The sequence below is a fragment of the Sapajus apella genome, unplaced genomic scaffold (genome assembly GCF_009761245.1).
Source record: "Sapajus apella isolate SASKATOON/1434 unplaced genomic scaffold, GSC_monkey_1.0 scaffold75, whole genome shotgun sequence".
In the NCBI taxonomy this organism is placed as follows: Eukaryota; Metazoa; Chordata; class Mammalia; order Primates; family Cebidae; genus Sapajus; species Sapajus apella.
The window spans coordinates 636,351-658,551 of record NW_022437015.1 but is presented as its reverse complement, the minus strand read 5'-3'; the positions used below and the strand labels follow the sequence as shown (position 1 = coordinate 658,551).

At 39.6% G+C, this 22,201-nt stretch overlaps 1 long non-coding RNA gene across 1 annotated transcript; it reads right to left on the bottom strand.

Moving 5' to 3' along the window:
• Positions 1 to 11: 11 nt before the first annotated feature.
• LOC116532213 lies at positions 12 to 21,813 on the bottom strand. The gene is made up of 3 exons (XR_004260769.1): positions 21,794 to 21,813; positions 3,576 to 3,582; positions 12 to 154 (listed from the first exon to the last, which is right to left on the bottom strand). It is a non-coding gene; the product is annotated as an uncharacterized LOC116532213 (long non-coding RNA).
• Positions 21,814 to 22,201: the final 388 nt, after the last annotated feature.

Sequence of the window (22,201 nt, the reverse complement as noted above, 5' to 3'; positions counted from 1 at the left end):
GAGGTGACCCACTGCGCCAGCTGAAACAGCCACTCTGAGATTTGTGGTGCTTTTTTGCCTGGGAATCTCCTGGCCTGGCTCCCTGCTTCAGTCCCCTTTTTAATCAGATGAATGGGCACCTCTGTCTCGCAGGAGCTGCAATCGCCAGCTAAAACTGTGCCCGGACCCATGTATTTTGTATGGAGAACTGCTGTGCTGGGGCAGCAAAAAACAGCCGCTCCAGCGAAAACAGCTGCGCTGGCCAAAACAGCCGTGCCAGCCAAAACAGCCATGCCAGCCAAAACAGCCATGCTGACAACCCATGGGGCTCCTCTGCCTGGGAATCTCCCAGTCTGTGGGCAATAAAAATCCACCTGGAAATGTGGTATCCACTCACCCGCCACGCTTTCACTGGCAACTGCAATCCTGAGGTGCTCCTAATCGGCCATCTTGTATCCCTCCTCTAGATAAAGTCCATTCTTTTCTTAAAAATGTTGAATATTGACCCTCACTCTCTTCTGGCTTGCAGGAATTTTGCAGAGAGATCCAATGTTAGTCTGATGGTCTTTCCATTTGTAGATAACCTGACCATTCTCTCTGGCTGCCCTTAAGTTTTCTTTTTCTTTTTTTTTTTTTTTTTTTTTTCATTTCAACCTTGAAGAACTTAATGATTATATGTCTTGGGGTTGCTCTTCTTGACGAGTATCTTATTGGTGTTCTCTGTATTTCCTGAATTTGAATGTTGGCCTGTATTGCTAAGTTGGGGAAATTCTCCTGGATAATATCCTGAAGTGTGTTTTCCGACTCAGTTATTGATACTTGTGTATGTGTCACAAAGTTCTTGTGCTGTGTTTTTCAGCTCCATCAGGTCATTTATGTTCCTCTATAAACTGGTTATTATAGTTAGTAGTTCCTGTAACCTTTTATCAAGGTTCTTAGCTTCCTTGCATTGGGTTAGAACATGCTCCTTTAACTCAGAGGAGATTGCTATTACCTACCTTCTGAAGCCTACTTCTGTCAATTCATCAATCTCATTCTTTGTCTGGTTTTTTGCCCTTACTGGAGAGGAGTTGCTATTGTTTGGAGGAGAAACATGATTTTCAGAATTTTCAATGTTTTTGCCCTGTTTTTTTTCCCTCATCTTCATGGATTTATCTACCTTTGATCTTTGAGGCTGATGACTTTTGGATGGGTTTTCTTTGTGGGGGTCCTTTATATTGATGTTGATGCTGTTGCTTTCTGCTTGTTAGTTTTTCTTCTAACAGGTCCCTCTTCTGTAGGTCTGCTGCAGTTTGCTGGAGGTCGACTGCAGACCCTGTTCACTTGGGTATCACCAGTGGAGGCTGTAGAACAGCAAAAATTGCTGCCTGCTTCTTCCTTTGGAAGCTTCATCACAGAGTGACACCAGCGTGATGCCACTCAGAGCTGTTCTTTATGAGGTGTCTGTTGACCTCTGTTGGGAGGTGTCTTTCAGTCAGGGGGCATGGGGGTCAGGAACCCACTTGAGGAGACATTCTGTCCCTTAGCAGAGCTCATGCACTGTGCTGGAAGAATCCCCCTTGTCAAGATTAGCTGCTTTTTTCAGAGCCAGCAGGCAGGAACAATTAAATCCACTGAAGCTGCATCCACAGCCACCCCTTCCCCCTGGTGCTCTGTCCCAGGGAGATGGGAGTTTATCTGTAAGCCCCTGACTGGGGCTGTAACCTTTTCTTCAGTGATGCCCTGCCCCATGTGGAGGAAACTAGAAATGCAGACTGGCCACAGTCACTGCTGCTCTGCAGTGAATTCTCAGTCCACATCTCTCAGCCTTCCTAGCACTGTCAGGGGAAAACAGCCTACTCAATCCTCAGCAATGGCAGACGTGCCACCCCCCACCAAATTTGATTTTCCCAGGTCGACTTCAGACTGCTGTGCTGGCAGCAAAAATTTCAAGTCAATATTTCTTAGCTTGCTGGTCTTCATGGTAGTGGGGCCTGCTGAGTGAGACCCCTTGGCCCCCAGGCTTCAGTTCCCTTTCCAGGTGAGTGAATGGGCCTCTGTCACTGGGGCTCAAGGCATCACTGGGGTACAGAAAGAATACTCCCACTCCCGCAGCTAGCTCAGCGTCTGCCCAAACAGTTGCTCAGTTTTGTGTTTGAAACCCAGGGCCCTGGTGGTGTAGGCACATAAGGGACTCTCCTGATCTGCAGATTCCAAAAACCATGAAAAAAGTGTAGTAATCCAGCTAGGTAGCACATTTCCTCATGGCTTCTCTTGCCTGGGGGAGGGTGGTTCCCCAGCTTCTTGCACTTTCAAGGTGATGCAATGACCCCACCCTGCCTCTGCTCACCTACCGTGTGTTGGACCTGCTGCCTAACCAGCCCCAATGAGATGAACTGGGTACCTCAGTTGGAAATGCAGAAATCATCCAACTTCTATGTTGGTCTCACTGGAAACTGCAGACCAAAGCTGTTCCCATTTGGCTATTTTGGCCCCTCACCTCTATTTTCTTTTAGCTTGTGAGATTCCTGATAAGAATACTGCTGTAATTCTCATGTTCTGTGGGTAATGTTATTTCTTGTCTATCTGGCTTAATAATTTTCCTTTGTTTGAATTTCGCTAGTTTGAATTTGTTTTTTTGGTGGATTTTTTGATTGTTTGCTTGACGTTTGCCCTACTTGTTCTCTGTGCTTCTTGAATATGCGATTTTGTGCCTGACACAAAGTTTTTATTTTGTCATTATTTTCTCCATTTTTTTTTTTCTATCATGTTTTCCTTTTGTTTTCTTCTGGGATTGCAATTACACATGTCATGCCCATTCAATATTATCCAACAGCTATTGGATGTAGTGTTCTGTTTCTTATAGTCTAGTTTTTCTGTGTCTGTGTCAGTTTTTTGTCATTTCTATTTATTGGTTTTCAAGTTACCTGATTCTTTCCCTTAAATGTTTCAGGTCTCCCAGTATCTAGCAAAGTCTTCTTTGTTTTTGTTATTGTATTTTTGCCTCCTTGCATATTTACCAGCCTCTTTTGTCTTTTTGATAATAGCCATTCTAAAAGATTTGATGTCATTTTTGTTTTGATTTGCATTTCCCTGGTGATTAGTGATATTGAGCATATTTTCATACACCCAAAAGAAGGCATCTGTATGTCTTCTTTTGAGAAATGTTTATTCAAGTCCTATTGTAGTTCACTGAACTTCCTTAAAGCAATTGTTTTGGTTTCTTTGTTAATCAATTTGTAAATCTTCCTTTATTTGAGGCTGATTACTGAAGCTTTACTAATTTCTTCTTGTAGTGTCTTATTCCCCTGAGTCTTTGATGATACATGCAGTCTCTGCACTTGAAGGAGCAAATAAGCAAATACCTCTCCATGTCTTTACAGACTGGTTTTAGCAAGTACAGACATTACCCTTCTGGTCCCAGACTGATGAGACTGACTCCAAAATGGCAGTTGAGTGAGGGTGGAGCCAGATCACTTGGTGGCTACAGCTCTGCATTTGGGTCTCAGTTGGCCAGGACTGTTGTGGGAGTACAGGTGGGTGTTGTTTCTGTTGGATCTTGAGGCAAATGGGACTACTTCTGGGACCATGGTTAAGCAGAGCTGCAACCAAGTCACAGGGCTCCTTTTTTGTTCCATTCAGGTGGGCAGATGACAGGCTTTTTACTTGGGGCAGAAATGGGTCTTACTGGGTCTCTGAATGATCTTCTGCTGGGTCCCTGAGTGAGTCCCAGGGTTGGCTTCTGGACCACAGTACAGGAGGGGGCTGGAGCCAGGTCACTGGTCTGCTTCAGGGACTGCATTTGGGTCTGAAATTTGTGAGCTTATTAGTAGGGATGTGGTCAGGCATGTGTCCCACTGTGTTTCTTGGTGGGCAAAACTAATACCAGGTTATGGTATAGTGTGCCTGGAGCCACATTTATAGAAAAATGGGGCTGCTTTTAGTCTGCAGCTGGGACCACATTAGTGATGCTGACTCTTGGGTGTGGGTTTTCTTCTCAAAATAGCTCTCAGTCTTGGGCTTCACCCGTGTTTTCCAATCTTCTACCTGGATCCAAAGGATCCTATAAGGCAGTTTTGTCCATGGATGCCTGCCAGATCATTGTGTGGGAAACCATGACCTGGAGACCTCCTATTCTGACATCTTGCTCCTATTTTTAATCATAATCATTTTAAATTTGCCTTCTGATATTTCCAACATCCGTGTCATATATTAATCTTATTCTGATTTTTACTTTGTGTCTTCAGACTCTCTTTCTTGCCTTTGGTGTGCCTCATAGTTTTTTGGTGAAAACTGGAAATTTCTAGAGGACAGCAGATATTGTAATAAATATTTTTTATGCTTGGAGAATACATTTCCTTCTGCTATGCTTTTAGTATGGAGAATTTTGTTAATTTAGAATTTTGTTAGAAGTTAGTCTGCATTTAAAGTTTGTTGGCCAGGTGCAGTGGCTCATGACTGTAATCCCAGCACTTTGGGAGGCTGAGGTGGGTGGATCACCTGAGGTCAGGAGTTTGAGACCAGCCTGACCAACATGGAGAAACCCCATCTCTACTAAAAATACAAAATACTAGCCAGGTGTGATGGTGCATGCCTGTAATTCCAGCTACTCAGGAGGCTGAGTCAGGAGAATCGCTTGAACCTGGGAGGTGGAGGTTGTGGTAAGCTGAGATTGTGCCATTGCATTCCAACCTTGGCAACAAGACTGAAACTCTGTCTCAATAAATAAATAGTAAAGTTTGTTTTTGCTATTTACCAGAGTTGCAGTGTGTTATTGCTATGGCAACAGGAGATTTCGAATTTTTCTAGTGATACCATTATTTTCCCTCTTCTAGTGATTCCTTGTTTTTCCCTTTGGATTTTCTGCACCAAGATTCTATATTTTATAGCTCTCCCAGCTGTTCTTCCCTCTTAGTTTGGCTCAAGGCATTTTAGTGTGGTGTTTGGGGGAGAGGGAAGGAGATATTCTTCATTGTTGTGAATAAGCCTAAGTCTTTGCAAACCACTATAGATCTGAATCACAGATTTGGGATAAATACTTCTGTTCTGTTCCAGAGGTAGAATTTTGTTCTTCAGTTCCCTTCCCTCAGTTTCGGTGTATATCCACAAGTATCCGTAGTCTATGGTTTTGGGAGCTTTTCTCTTTAATATTAAGGATTTTGTTTCTTTAGTGAAATAGGAAAGAAAAATCTAGGCAGGCTTTTATCATCGCCTCTGTTCTTTTTTCTTAGCTGCAATAGGAACGCATTAGCAACCTCAAGGTAAAAATTTTTATTAATTTTTTATTTGCCTTTAGTTTTTTAACATTTCACTTTGTTGTGGCTAGGTGTGAGTATTATGTATTTATCCTGCTTGAATTGTGTAGGGATTCTTTAATCTGTGGCTTTTTGTCTTCTTTTGATTTTGACAATTCTTAACCATTGTTTTCTCAAAATCTTCTTCTCTCCTCTGCTTTTTCTTCTATCTTTCTGGATATGATTACACATAGACTTTTTCTGCTCTATCCACTATGTATCCTGCTGCTCTTTTTGATACATTCATTTTTCTCAATTTGAAAACAATCACTGTTTATTAATTAACCAGATTACAAAAACTATCATGGTAGACACCTTATTGTATCCATCTAATAAGTCTGTTGATCTGCTCTTTTCTGTTGTCCATCTCCACTTTATAAAAAATGGATGGTCATTTTCTTCATTCCACCTCATAGAGAGAATAACTTGAAAGACCACAAGAAGTTATTTGCTTTTTTGAAACATTTTCTGTCAGTATAGATCTCATGAATATGATCTTCCATGCAGATGATGCTATATTTAGCAAGAGACCAAGCAATCCAAGTGTTATTTGTCAAGGAAATTTGCTTCTTATTGATTTTGCCATAACCATGCTTGTAGATTAGTTTATTTACAGACTTTAGATTTGGATACCCCTATGAAGTATATGGTTCTACAATCTTCAGCATGTTAATTAAAGCCCTATTGAGCTTAACAAAGCTTCTATTGAAGATCTGACAAAGGTGAAGAAACTGCAACAGCTTTTGAACCTTTGGGATCACCCCATTGATACCTCTGATCCTGATGACCATGCACCAGTTTGGGTTAAGCAAATATGTAGACATTGCCAGCTTTTCTTTTCACCCTAGCCATTCAAGTCTTAGTTATGTACATCTGCCTATATTAAATGTGATAGTGCTTAGCTTTTTCATATATAAGCTTCCTCCTTGCATTTAGAAGCATCTTTTGGGAAATCTTTCTCAGATGCTTGATCTTCATTTCTGTGAAATTTCTTCCATTTTTTCTTAAAGCTTTCTGGCACAGCAGGAACCTTCTTCTTTTCTTCAACACCCTCCATGGTTGCAGCCAGAAAAGAGCTCATCCTTTTATCTCTCAGAGTTTTATTCGTGATATTTTTTGTCTGCCTTATTCTGTGATTATTTCTATTATTGATAGTTTTTCTTCATATTTGATCATGTCGTGTTTTTTTTCTTATGCCTATTGAGTGTTGAGTGTTATAGATGACAAATTATAGAGATAACTTGAGGCCAAGCATAACGTTGTCTTCATTCAGAGGGGTTTACATTTGCTTGCATGTAATAGCTAGGGTCACTAGAAATATATTAGATTACATTTAGAGATAGAATGGATTACATTTATTCAATCATAGTTTCAGAGAGTTCTCATCTGGGCTTAAGTTCATGTGAGGAATAGGATATGTCCTGTTCATTCTTATTTCTACAATCAATTCAAAGCCTAAAGTATTTACCAGCACTTTACTCACATTGGTAGTACCTAAACTCTAACTTTTTTTGTACAATCTCAATGAGGGTATAAAAATTTCTGCTCAGCTTTTCAGGCTGTTAGCAATCTCTTCTACTGCAATTTATTTATTCATTCATCTGTTGTTATACATTCACTTTTCTTTCTCTTGTATTTTGCTATTACAAAAAGAGGATATATGCATTTATTCTTAGAAAATTTATATTATAGAAAATATTAATCACATAGTGTGTTAGCCAATTTGCATTGCTGTAATGGAATACCTGAGATTGGGTAATTTATAAAGAAAAGAGGTTTAATTGGCCATGGTTTTGCACTGTACAGGAAGCATGGTGCTAGCATCTGAATGGCTTCTTGTGAGGCCTCAGGTAGTTTTTACTCATGGCAGAAGGTGAAACAGGATGTATTTGTCTGTTCTTGTATTGCTATAAAGAAATACCTAAAACTGGGCAATCTATAAAGAATAGAGGTTTAACTGGCTCATGGTTCTTCAGGCTGTACAGAAAGCATAAGGCTTTTGCTTCTGGGGAGGCCTCAGGAAGCTTCCAGTCCTGGTGCAAGGCAAAAGGGGAGCAAAGCATATGACATGTCAAGAACAAGAAGAAGGAAGAGAGCTGGGGGAGGTGATACACACTTTCAAACAACCAGGTCATGTGAGAACTCACTCACTATCATGAGAACAGCACCAAGGGTATGGAGCTAAACCATTCATAAAAAGCCTGCTCTCCTGACACAGTCACTCCCCACCAAGCCCCACCTTCAACACTGGGGATCGCAATTGAACATGAGATTTGGTTGGGGACACAGATGCAAACCTTATCATGAAAGAAGCATGTTACATAGGGAGAGAAGGAGAAAGATGCATGGGGGGAGGTGCCATACTCTTTTAAACAATCAGATCTCACATGAACTCAAGGCAAGAATGCACTCATTGTGAGGATGGCATCAAGGCATTCATGAGCGATCCACCCTTATGACACAAACACCTACCAGAAGGGCTCACTTCCAACATTGGAGATTATATTTCAACATGAAATTTGGAGAAAGAAAATATCCAAACCATATAATTCCACTCCTGGTCCCCAAATCTCATGTTCTTCTCATGTTGGAAAATACAATGATCCCTTCTCAGTGGTCCCCCAAAATCTTAACTTGTTTCAGCTCCAACTAAAAAGTTCCCAAGTCCAAATTCCAAAGGCTTATCTGAGACTCAAGTCAAGTTTCTTCCACCTGTGAATCTGTAGAATAAAAATCAAGTTATTTACTCCCAAGATAGAATGGTGGTACAGGCATTGGGTAAACATCCCCATTCCAAAAGAGAGAAATCAGCCAAAAGAAAGGGCTAATAGGTCTCACACAAGTCTTAAACCCAAAAGGACACTCATTAAATCTTAAAGCCCCAAAATAATCACATTTGACTTGATGTCCTGCATCTAGGGCACGTTGGTGTGAGGAGTGGTCTCCCAAAACCATGGGTAGCTCTGCTCCTATGGATTTGCTGAATGTAGCCCACATCGCTGCCCTGATAGGTTGGAGTACAGTGCTTATGACCTCTCCAGGCTGAGGGTGCAAACTGCCATTAGCTCTATTATTCTTGGGTCTATACAGTGGCAGCCCCCTCTCATAGCTCAATTAGGCAATGACCTGGTGGGGAGTCTGTGTGGGAACTGTAATGCCACATTTTCCCTCAGCACTGCCCTAGTAGAGGCTCTCTGTTGTGGCTCCACTTCTGTGGCAGGTTTCTACCTGGGCACCCATTTTTTCTCTTACAGCCTTTAAAATTTAGGTGGAAGTTACCGAGCCTCCTTTACTTTTGCATTCTTTGTGCTCACAGGCTTAACACCCCATGAAAGCTGCTGGTTTATAGCTTTTGCCCTTTGAAGCAGTGGCCTGGATCCCTTTGAGCCAAGGCTGGAGCCAAAGCAGCCAGAATATGAAGAACAGTGTATTGAGGCTGAGTAAGATAGCAGAGCCCTGGGCTTGGCCCCTGAAACCATTATTTCCTCATAGACCTCTGGGCTGTCTCAAAGACATCCGACATGCCTCCCAGGCTTTTTTTTTTTTTTTTTTTTTATCCTGATTGTCTTGGATATCAGCACTTGGCTCCCTTTTAGTAATGCTAATCTCTCTAGCAAGTGATTGCTCTGCAAACTACTTGAATTCTTTCTTTACCACAGGGTTAGGATGCACATTTTCTGAACTTATGCTCTGCTTTACTTTTAAATATAAGTACCAATTTTAAGTCATTTATTTGCTCCTATATCTGATAATATGCCATTAGAAACAGCCAGGCTACATCTTGAATGCTTTCCTGCTTAGAAATTTCTTGCACCATGTACCCTAAATCATCAGTCTTAAGTTCAAACTTTCACAGTTCTTTAGGGCATGAACACAATGCATCTGAGTTCTTTGCTAGCATGTAACAAGGGTTACTTTTACTCTAGTTTTCAATAACTTTCTCATTTCCATCTGAGAGCTCATTAGCCTGTACTTTACTGTACATATCTCTCTAACAGCATTTTGGTCACAACCATTTAACCAGTATCTAAGAAATTCCAAACTTTACTTCATTTTTCTGTCTTCATCTGAGCCCTCCAAACTTTTCCAACCTCTGTCCATTACCCAGTTTCAAAGTCATTTCCACATTTTCAGGCACCTTTATAGTAACAACCCACTCCAGGTACAAATTTTTTGTGTCAATGTGTTTGTTTTGCTCTAAAGGAATTTATAAAGAAAAGAGATTCAATTGGCTCATGGTTGTGCAGAGTTGTACAAGAAGTGTGGTGCTCACATCCTTTTGGCTTTGAGTGGGACCTCAGGGAGGTTTTACTTATGGTGAGAGGTAAAGTGGAAGCAGTATGTCACATAGTGAACGTGCGAGCAAGACAGTAACGGAGGAGGTGCCACACACTTTTAAACAGTCATAACTCACATGAACTCACAGCAAGAACTCACTCATTATAGTGAGAACAGCACTCGAACATTAATAAGGAATCTGCCCAAGTGACCCTAACACTTGGCACCAGGCCCCACTTTGAACATTCAAAATTATGTTCCAACATGAGGAATTGAGGGGACAAATATCAAAATCATCTCACATAAAAAAGTAGACAGAATTGTATGATGAATTACAGTGTATTCATTATCAAGGTCAAGAATCAATCAGCAAAAACAACATAATATTTACTTTTATCAGTACACCCATCCACTTTTCTTTTTCTTATATTTATTTTGAAGAAAATTCTACACATCACATTTTATTCATAAATATTCAATACATTAAAAAATAAAGCTCCCCATGGCATAATTGAAACAAAACCACAATACCACAATCATACCCAACATACTAATTATATTCCCAATATCCAGTGTTCAAATTTCCAATTAGCTTGTAAATGACAGAAATTACTTTTTTCAGTTTATTGTACTTTGGATACAAATAAGCGTTACCACTATAGTTCCCTGATATGTTTTTAGTGTTTTTATTTAAATTACAATATTTCTTATTAAATAAATGATAAATATTTGTTGGTAGTCTGTTTATTCACATTTTCTCTTTATATATGGTAAACGTATTTTTGGGGGTATAATTGCACGAGTGTTAACAAATGCAAACAGGTTAACCACAATCAAGGTATGAAATAATTCCATTATCCCCCAAAGGTTCATTGTGTTGTATCTTTGTAGTCTAACCCTTCCTGAACCCTCATCCACTGGCATCCACTTATAATTTTTCCTTTTCCATAGTAGCATTGCTATCATTTGAATGTTTGTGTCCCCACCAAAATTTATGTTGAAACATAATCTCCAATGCAACAGCAATAAGAGGTGATGCCTGTGGAAGGTGATTAGGCCATGATGGCTCTGCTTTCGTGGATTGGATTAGTGCCTTACAAAAGGCTGTAGGGAACTAAATAGGTCTTTTATTCCCCTTTTTCCATGTGAGGACACAACATTTATTCCCTCTAGGGGATTCAGCAACAAGATGCCATGTTGGAAGTAGACAGTAGACTTCACCAGGCACTGAATCTGCTGTTGCCTTGATATTGGACATCCAGCCTCCAGATTTGTAAGAAATACACTTCTATTACTAATAAATTACTCAGTCTGTTGTATTTTATTATAGAAGCCTGAACTAACTGAGCCAGAAATTGGTACTCATGATTCATGTATTTCTATAACAAATATCTGAAAACGTGGAAGTGGCTTTTACAACTGGTTAATGAATGGAAGCTGGAGAAATTTAAAGGTTATGCTAGAAAAAAAACCAGATTACTGTGAATGGAGGATTAAGGATGATTCTGTTGAAGGCTTGAAATAGGAGAGCTCTAGTCAGAGCCTGAAACTTCTTAGAGATTGTCTAAGTGTTTGTGATAAGAATGCTGGCAGAAATAGGGAAAGTGAAGGTCTTAGAAAGAAAATAGGAATATTTTATTGGAAAATATTGGAAATCTTATTGGAAGAACACCATATTTTATAACAAAGTGGCAAAGAACTTGTCTGAATTATGTCCATGTCTTAACACTTTGTGGAAAGCAGAATTTAAGAGTGATAAACTAGGATATTTGCTGGAAGAAATCTCCAAGCAAATTGTTTTAATTGTGGAATGGCTTCTTTTGATTGCTTATAGTAGAATGTAAGAAAATAGAAATTAAAAATTGAATTGGCTGAGAATGATGGCATATGCTTATAATTCCAGTGTTTTGTGAGGCCAAACCAGGAAAAGCACTTGAGGCCAGAAGTTCAAGAACTGCCTGGTCAACATGGTAAGAAGTCCATGTCTATATATATGTTTATTATACTTTAAGTTCTGGAGTACATGTGCAGAACCTACAGGTTTGTTACATAGGTATACATATGCTGTGTTGGTTTCCTGCACTGATCAACCCATCATCTACATTAGGTATTTCTCCTAATTCTATCCCTCCACTAACTTCTCACCTTTTGACAGGTGCTGGAGTGTGATGTTTCCCTTACTGTGTTCATGTGTTCTCATTGTTCAACTCCCACTTATGAGTGAGAATATGTGGTGTTTGGTTTTCTGTTCTTGTGTTAGTTTGCTGAGAATAATGGTTTCCAACTTCATCCATGTCCCTGCAAAGGACATGAATTCATCCTTTTTTATAGCTGCATAGTATTCCAAGATCTATATGTGCCACATTTTCTTTATCCAGTCTATCATTGATGGACATTTGGGTTTGTTCCAAGTCTTTGCTATTGTGAACAGTGCTGCAATAAACACATGTGTACATGTGTCTTTACAGTAGAATAATTTATAACCCTTTGGGTATATACCCAGTAATGGGATTGCTGGGACAAATAGTATTTCTAATTCTAGATCCTTGAGGAATCGCCACACTGTCTTCCACAATGGTTGAACTAATTTACACTCCCATCAACTGTGTAAAAGTGTTCCTATTTCTCTATATCCTCTCCAATATCTGTTGTCTCTTGACTTTTTAATGATTGCCATTCTAACTGGTGGGTGACAGTATCTCACTGTGGTTTTGATTTATATTTCTCTAATGACCAGTGATAATGAGCTATCTTTCATATGTTCATTGGCTGCATAAGTGTCTTCTTTTGATAAGTATTTGATCATATCCTTTGCCCACTTTTTGATGGGATTGTTTTCTGAAAATTTAAGTTTTTTGTAGATTCTGGATATTAGACCTTTGTCAGAAAATTGCAAAAATTTTCTCCCATTCTTTAGGTTACCTGTTCACTCTGATGATGGTTTCTTTTTCAGTGCAGAAACTCTTTAGTTTATTTAGATCCCATTTGTCAATTTTAGCTTTTGTTGCCATTGCTTTAGGTGTTTTAGTCATAAAGTCTTTCCCCATGCATAGGTCTTGAATGGTATTGCCTAGGATTTTTTCTAGGGTTTTTATTGTTTTAGGCCTTACATTTAAGTCTTTAATCCATCTTGAGTTAATTTTTGTATAAGGTGTAAGGAAGGGATCCAGTTTCAGCTTCCTGCATATGGCTAGCTAGTTTCCCCAACATATTTAATAAATAGGGAATCTGTTCTCCATTGATTGTTTTTGTCAAGTTTGTAAAAAATTAGATGGTAACAGATATGTGGTGTTATTTTTGAGTCCTATGTTCTGTTTCATGGTTCTACATGTATGTCTTGGTACCAGTACCATGCTGTTTTGGTTATGTAGACTTGTAGAATAGTTAGAAGTCAGGCAGCATGATGCCTCCAGCTTTGTTCCTTTTGCTTAGGATTGTCTTGGCTATGTGAGCTGTTTTTTGGTTCCATATGAATTTAAATTAGTTTTTTCTAATTCTGTGAGGAAAGTCAGTAGTAGTTTGAAGGAGATAGCACTGAATCTATAAATTACTTTGGGCAGTATGGCCATTTTCACAACATTGATTGTTTCTATCCATGAGCATGGAATTTTTTTCATTTGTTTGTGTTCTCCCTTATTATTATTATTATTTTGAGCAGTGGTTTGTAGTTTTCCTTGAAAACGTCCTTTACATCCTTTGTAAGCTGTATTCCTAGGTATTTTATTCTATTTGTAGCAATTGTGAATGGGAGTTCACTCATGATTTGGCTCTCTGTTTGTCTGTTATTGGTGTATAGGAATGCTTGTAATTTTTGAACATTGATTTTGTATCCTGAAACTTTGCTGAAGTTGCTTATCAGCTTAAGGAGATTTGGGGCTGAGATGATGGCGTTCTCTAAATATACACTAATTTCATTTGGAAATAGAGACAATATGACTTCCTCTTTTCCTAATTGAATACTCTTTATTTGTTTGTCCAATACTATGTTGAATAGGAGTGGTAAGACAAAGCATCCCTGTCTTGTCCCAGTTTTCAAAGGTAATGCTTCCAGTTTTTGCCCATTCCGCATGATATCAGCAGTGGGTTTGTCATAAATAGCTCTTATTATTTTGAGATATGTTCCATCAATACCTAGCTTATTGAGAGTTTTTAGCATAAAGTGCTGTTAAATTTTTTGAATGTCTTTTTCGCATCTATTGAGATAATCATGTGGCTTTTGTCATTGGTTTTGTTTATGTGATGGATTACATTGATTGATTTGTGCATGTTGAACAAGCATTGTATTTCAGGGGTGAAGCCAACTTGATCATGGTGGATAAGCTTTTTGATGTGTGGCTGGATTCTCTTTGCCAGTATGTTATCGAGGATTATTGTATCAACGTTTGTTAGGTATATTGGTCTGAAACTTTCTTTTTCAATTATGTCTCTGCCAAGTTTTGGTATCAGGATGATGCTTGCCTCATAAAATGAGTTAGGGAGGATTCCCTCTTTTTCCTATAGTTTGGAATAGTTTCAGATGGAATGATTCCAGCTTCTCTTTGTACCTCTGGTAGAATTTAGCTGTGAATATTTCTAATCCTAGACCTCTTTTGGTTGGTAGGCTATTAATTACTGCCTCAATTTTAGAACCTGATATTGGTCTGTTTAGGGATGTTTCTTCCTAATTTAGTCTTGGGAGGTTGCATATGTCCAGGAATTTATCCATTTCTTCTAGATTGTCTAGTTGATTTGTGTAGAGATGTTCATAGTATTCTCTGATGGTAGTTTATATTTCTGTGGGATCAGTGGTGATATCCCATTTATTATTTTTTATTGCGTGTGTTTGATTCTTCTCTTTTTTCTTCCTTTATTAGTCTGGATATTGGTCTATTTTGTTGATCTTTCCACAAAACCAGCTTTTGGATTCATTAATTATTTTTGAAGGGTTTTTTATGTCTCTATCTCCTTCAGTTCTGCACTGATCTTAGTTATTTGCTCTTGCTTCTCTAGTTCTTTTAACTGTAATGTTAGGGTGCCAATTTTAGATTTTTTCTGCTTTCTCCTGTGGGCATATAGTGCTATAAATTTCCCTCTAAACACTGATTTAAATGTGTTCCAGAGATTCTGGTAGATTGTGCCTTTGTTTTCATTGGTTTCAAAGAACATCTTTATTTCTGCCTTAATTTTATTATTTACCCAGTAGTTATTCAGGAGCAGGTTTTTCAGTTTCGAAGTATTTGTCTGGTTTTGAGTGAGTTTCTTAATCCTGAGTTCTAATTTGATTGCACTGTGGTCTGAGAGGCTGTTTGTTATGATTTCCATTCCTTTGCATTTCTGAGGAGTGTTTTACTTCTAATTATGTGGTCAGTTTTAGAATAAGTGTGATGTGGTGCTTAGAAGAATGTATATTCTGTGGATTTGGGGTGGAGGGTTCTGTAGATGTCTATTAGGTTCACTTGGTCCAAAGCTGAATTCAAGTCCTGAATATCTTTGTTAATTTTCTGTCTCATTGACCTGTCTAATATTGACAGTGGGGTGTTTAAGTCTCCCACTATTATTGTGTAGGAGTCTAAGTCTCTTTGTAGGTCTATAAGAAATTGTTTATGAATCTCAGTGCTCCTGTACTGGGTGCATATATATTTAGGGTATTTAGTTCTTCTTGTTGCATTGATCCCTTTACCATTATGTAATGTCATTTTTGTCTTTTTTAAGTCTTTGTTGGTTTAAAATCTGTTTTATCAGAGACTAGTATTGCAACGCCTGATTCTTTTTGCTTTCTGTTTGCTGGGAAATATTTTTCCATCCCTTTATTTTGAGCCTACGTGTATGTTTGCAAGTGAGATGGGTCTAATGGGTATTGACTCTTTATCCAATTTACCAGTCTGTGTCTGTCTTTTAATTGGGGCATTTAGCCTGTTTACATTTTTTTAAATTATTTATTTATTTATTTTTTATTGCATTTTAGGCTTTGGGGTACATGTGAAGAACATGCAGGATTGTTGCATAGGCACACACATGGCAGTGTGATTTGCTGCTTTCTTCCCCTTCACCTATATCTGGCATTCCTCCGCATGCTATCTCTCCCCACCTCCCCAATCTCCCGTACCTCCCCCATGTCCCCCCAACAGACCCCAGTGTGTAGTGCTCCCCTCCCTGTGTCCGTGTGTTCTCATTGTTCAACAACGGCCTATAAGTGAGAACATGTGGTGTTTAATTTTCAGCTCTTGTGTCAGTTTGCTGAGAATTATGGTTTCCAGGTTCATCCATGTCCCTATAAAGGACACGAACTCACCATTTTTGATGGCTGCATAATTTTCCATGGTGTATATGTATCACATTTTCCCTGTCCAGTCTATCATCAATGGGCATTTCGGTTGGTTCCAGGTCTTTGCTATTGTAAACAGTGCTGCAATGAACATTCGTGTGCATGTGTCCTTATAGTAGAACGATTTATAATCCTTTGGATATATACCCAGCAATGGGACTGCTGGGTCAAATGAAACTTCTATTTCTAGGTCCTTAAGGAATCGCCACACTGTCTTCCACAATGGTTGAATTAATTTACACTCCCACCAACAGTGTAAAAGTGTTGCTATTTCTCCACATCCTCTCCAGCATCTGTTGTCTCCAGATTTTTTAATGATTGCCATTCTAACTGGCGTGAGATGGTATCTCAATGTAGTTTTGATTTGTATTCCTCTAATGACCAGTGATGATGAGCATTTTTTCGTATGTTTGTTGGCCTCATGTATGTCTTCTTTTGTAAAGTGTCTGTTCATATCCTTTGTCCACTTTTGAATGGGCTTGTTTTTTTCTTGTAAATCTGTTTTAGTTCTTTGTAAATTCTGGATAACAGCCCTTTGTCAGATGGGTAGACCACAACATTTTTTCCCATTCTGTTGGTTGCTGATTCATTCTAATGACTGTTTCTTTTGCCATGCAGAAGCTGTGGAGTTTGATTAGGTCCGATTTGTCTATTTTGGCTTTTGTTGCCAATGCTTTTGGTGTTTTGGTCATGAAGTCCTTGCCTACGCCTATGTCCTGAATGGTTTTGCCTAGATTTTCTTCTAGGGTTTTTATGGGGTTAGGTCTTATGTTTAAGTCTTTAATCCATTCTGAGTTAATTTTAGTGTAAGGTGTCAGGAAGGGGTCCACTTTCTGCTTTCTGCACATGGCTAGCCAGTTTTCCTAACACTATTTATTAAACAAGGAATCCTTTCCCCATTGCTTGTTTTTGTCAGATTTGTCAAAGATCAGATGGTTGTAGATATGTTGTGTTGTCTCTGAGGCCTCTGTTCTGTTCCATTGGTCTATATCTCTGTTTTGGTACCAGTACCATGCTGTTTTGAATATTATAGCCTCGTAGTATAGTTTGAAGTCCAGTAGTGTGATGCCTCTCCCTTTGTTCTTTTTACTTAGAATTGATTTGGCTATGCGGGCTCTCTTTTGGCTCCATATGAAGTTTAAGGTGTTTTTTTGCAGTTCTTTTAAGAAGGTCATTGGTAGCTTGATGGGGATAGCACTGAATCTGTAAATTACTTTGGGCAATATGGCCATTTTCACGATATTGGTTCTTCCTAACCATGAACATGGAATGTTTCTCCATCTGTTTGTATCCTCTCTTATTTTGTTGAGCAGTGGCTTGTAGTTCTCCTTGAAGAGGTCCTTTATGTTCTTTGTTAGTTGTATTCCTAGGTATTATATTCTATTTGTAGCAATTGTGAATGGCAGTTCATTCTTGATGTGGCTGTATTTAAGTCTGTTATGGGTGTATAAGAATGCTTGTTATTTTTACACATTGATTTTGTATCCTGAGACTTAGCTGAAGTTGCTTATCAGTTTCAGGAGATATTGGGCTGAGACGATGGGGTCTTCTATATATACAATCATGTCATCTGCAAATAGAGACAATTTGAATTCCTCCTTTCCTATTTGAATATGCTTTATTTCTTTTTCTTGCCTGATTGCTCTGGCTAGAACTTCCAGTACTATACTGAATAGGAGTAGTGATAGAGGGCATCCTTGTCTTGTGCCAGATTTCAAAGAGAATGCTTCTAGTTTTTGCCCATTCAGTATGATATTGGCTGTTAGTTTGTCATAAATAGATTTTATTATTTTAAGATATGTTCCATCAATACCTAGTTTATTGAGGATTTTTAGCATAAATGGCTGTTGAATTTTGTCAAAGGCCTTCTCTGCATCAATTGAGATAATCATGTGGTTTTTGTCTTTGGTTCTGTTTATGTGGTGAATTACGTTTATAGACTTGCGTATGTTGAACCTTCCTTGTATCCCCGGGATGAAGCCCACTTGATCATGGTGGATAAGCTATTTGATGTACTGTTGCAATCGGCTTGCCAGTATTTTATTGAAGATTTTTGTATCCATGTACAACATGGATATTGATCTGAAGTTTTCTTTTCTTGTTGATTCTCTGCCCGGTTTTGGTATCAGGATGATGCTGGTTTCATAAAATGATTTGGGAAGGATTCCCTCTTTTTGGATTATTTGGAATAGTTTCAGAAGGAATGGTACCAGCTGCTCTTTGTATGTCTGGTAGAATTAGGCTGTGAACCCATCTGGTCCTGGCCTTTTTTTGGGTGGTAGGCTCTTCATTGCTGCCTCAACTTCAGAACTTGTTATTGGCTTATTCAGGGTTTCAACTTCTTCCTGGTTTAGGCTTGGGAGGAGGCAAGTGGCCAGGAATTTATCCATTTCTTCCAGGTTTACTAGTTTATGTGCATAGAATTGTTTGTAGTAATCTCTGATGATGGTTTGAATTTCTGTGGAATCTGTGGTGATATCCCCTTTAACATTTTTTATTGCATCAATTTGTTATTCTCTCTTTTCTTTTTTATTAATCTTGCTAGTGGTCTGTCTATTTTGTTGATCTTTTTGAAAAACCAGGTCTTGGATTTATTGATTTTTTTTGAATGGTTTTCTGTGTCTCTATCTCCTTCAGTTCTGCTCTGATCTTAGTTATTTCTTGTCTTCTGCTAGGTTTTGAGTTTTTTTGGTCTTGCTCCTCTAGCTCTTTCAATTTTGATGATAGGGTGTCAATTTTCGATCTCTCCTTGCTTCTCATTTGGGCACTTATTGCTATATATTTTCCTCTAGAGACTGCTTTATATGTGCCCCAGAAATTCTGGCATGTTGTGACTTCGTTCTCTTTGGTTTCGAAGAACATCTTTATTTCTGTCTTCATTTCATTGTTTATCCAGTCAACATTTAAGAGCCAGTTGTTCAGTTTCCATGAAGCTGTGTGGTTCTGAGTTAGGTTCTGCATTCTGAGTTCTAACTTGATTGCACTGTGGTCTCAGAGACTGTTGGTTATGCTTTCCATTCTTTTGCATTTGCTGAGGAGTGATTTGCTTCCAATTATGTGGTCAATTTTAGATTAGGTGTGATGTGGTGCTGAGAAGAATGTATATTCTTTGGATTTGGGGTGGAGAGTTCTGTAAATGTCTATTAGGTTTGCTTGTTCCAGGCCTGAGTTCAAGTCCTGGATATCCTTGTTAATTTTCTGTCTGGTTGATCTGTCTAATATTGACAATGAGGTGTTAAAGTCTCCCACTATTATTGTGTGGTAGTCTGAGTCTTTTTGTAAGTTATTAAGAACTTGCCTTATGTATCTAGGTGCTCCTGTATTGGGTGCGTACATATTTAGGATCGTTAGCTCTTCTTGGTGCATTCATCTTTTTACCATTATGTACTGTCCTTTTGTTCCTCTTTTGATCTTTGTTGCTTTAAAGTCTATTTTATCAGAAACGAAAATTGCAACTCCTGCTTTTTTTGCTCTCCGTTTGCTTCGTAAATCTTCCTGCAACCCTTTACTTTGAGCCTTTGTATATCCTTGCATGTCAGATGGGTTTCCTGGATACAGTACACCGATGGATTTTGGGTTTTTATCCAATTTGCCAATCTGTGTCTTTTGATTGGGGCATTTAGTCCATTTACATTTAGGGTTAATATTGTTATGTGTGAATTTGATACTGCCATTTTGATGCTGCTGGCTGTTTTGTTCGTTAGTTGATGCAGTTTCTTGATTGTGTTGATGCTCTTTACCATTTGGTATGTTTTTGGAGTGGCTGGTACTTGTTGTTCCTTTGTATGTGTACATCCTCTTTCAGGAGCTCTTGTAAAGCAGGCCTGGTGGTGATGAAATCTCTGAGTACTTGCTTGTTGGCAAACGATTTTATTTTTCCTTCACTTATGAAGCTTAGTTTGGCTGGATAGGAGATTCTGGGTTGAAAGTTCTTTTCTTTAAGGATGTTGAATATTGGCCCCCACTCTCTTCTGGCTTGTAGGGTTTCTGCTGAGAGGTCTGCTGTGAGTCTGATGTGCTTCCCTTTGTGAGTGACCCAACCTTTCCCTCTTGCTGCCCTTAGCATTTTCTCCTTCATTTCAACCCTGGTGAATCTGACGATTATGTGCCGTGGGGTTGCTCTTCTTGAGGAATATCTTTGTGGTGTTCTCTGTATTTCCTGGACTTAAATATTGGCCTGCCTTGCTAGGTTGGGGAAGTTTTCCTGGATAATATCCTGAAGAATATTTTCCAGCTTGGATTCATTCTCTCTGTCACATTCAGGTACACCTATCAAACGTAGATTAGGTCTTTTCATATAGTCCCACATTTCTTGGAGACTTCGTTCATTCCTTTTTACCGTTTTTTCTCTAATCATGCCTTCTCATTGTATTTCATTGAGTTGATCCTCGACCTCTGATATCCTTTCTCCTGCTTGGTCAATTTGGCTGTTGAAACTTGTGCATGCTTTGCAAAGTTCTCGTGTTGTATTTTTCAGCTCCATCAATTCACTTATATTCCTCTCTATGTTGTCCATTATCGTTAGCATTTCGTCTAATCTTTTTTCAAGGTTCTTAGTTTCTTTGCATTGGGGTAGAACATGTTGTTTTAGCTCATGGAAGTTTCTTATTACCCACCTTCTGAAGTCTGATTCTGTCATTTCATCACACTCCTTCTCCATCCAGCCTTGTTCCCTTGCTGGTGAGGAGTTGTGATCCCTTGTAGGAGGAGAGGTGTTCTGGTTTCAGGTGTTTTCATCCTTTTTGCGCTGGTTTCTTCCCATCTTTGTGGGCTTATCCACCTGTTGTCTTTGTAGTTGCTGACTTTCAGATTGGGTCTCTGGGTGAACTTCCAGTTTGTGGATGATGAAGTTATTTCTGTTTCTTAGTTTTCCTTCTAACAGTCTGGCCCTTCTGCTGTAGGACTGCTGAGGTCCACCCCAGACCCTGCTTGCCTGGGTATCACCTACAGCAGCTGCAGAACAGTAAGGGTTGCTACCAGTTTCTCCTTCCGCTATCTTTGTCCCGGAGAGATATCCATCTAGTTTCAGTCTGTTCTTTCCTTTATTAGGTGACTCTTTGGACACACAGGGGTCAGGGAGCTGCTTGAGGAGACAGTCTGTCCTTTATTGGAGCTCAAGTGCTGTGCTGTGAGCTCCGTTCTTCTTTCAGCATTGCTGGGCATGTGTGTTTAGTTCTGCTGGAGTAGAACTCATAAACTCCTTTTTTTTTTTTTTTTCCCTCAGGTGCTCTGTCCCAGGGAGTTAGGGCTTTATTTATGAGTTTTCATCATGCTTGTGCCTTTATTTTTCAGGGCTGCCCTGCCCAACAAGGAGGCAACCTAGTCGCTGTCTTCCTGCAGAGGCTTTGCTGAGGTGCTGTGGGCTCCGCCCAGCTGCCGTGTGAACTTCCCTGCAGTCCTGTTTATATAGGTGTAGTTAGAACTGCCTCCACAATGGTGGCCCACCTCTGTAACCGCAGACTCTCTCTTTAATGGCAGGTTGCCTTGGCAATGGCAGGCTGCCTCAGCAATGGCGGACTACCTCTGTAGCGGTGGAGTGTCTCGGTAATGGCAGATGCCCCTCCCCCACAGAGGTGGACCGTGTCGGGTGCAGCTGTCCTTGCTGTGAAACTCTCAACCCAGAGCGTTTTCAATTGCTGTTTTTTTTTTTTTTCCTGTGGGGGTGTGTCCAGCTGAGCTGATCACCTGACTCCCTGACTTAGAGTTTTTTTTTTTTTTTTTTTTTAGTTGAACGGTCAACTCTCTCCCTGGTGTTCCAGTCACCTGTTGAAAAGGTGCTGGATCTGTGTGATTTCCCATGCTGCAACTCACTGCGCCAGCTAAAACAGCAGCGCTGAGATTCATGGAGGTTTTTTTACTCAGGAATCTCCTGGCCTGGCTCCCTGTTTCAGTTACTTTTTAAATCAGATGAATGGGCAATCAGCCTCCCCAGGTCTCCAATCGCCAGCTAAAAGCATACCCAGACCAGTGTATTTTGTATGGAGAACCTCTGCGCCAGCGTGCCGGCAGAGCAGCCGCATGGGCCAAAACAGCCATGCTGGCAACCCGTGGGGCTCCTCTGCCTGGGAATCTCCTGGTCTGTGGGCAATAAAAATCCATCTGGAAATGCGGCATCCACTCACCCTCTGCACTTTCACTGGGAGCTGCAATCCTGAGCTGCTACTAATCTGCCATCTTGGATCCGTCCTCTTGTGATCTTTTAACAGGGTGATTATGCAAGGAGATAATAAAATAGCTGACTTTTCAGGGATTAAATAGGCACTGGCACCGAACTGACTAATTCCAGAAGACCCAAAATGTCACTATTCACTAGAGTAGGAGTTTCTGTAGAATAGACAATCAATAAACTTTCAACTTAAGTCCATCT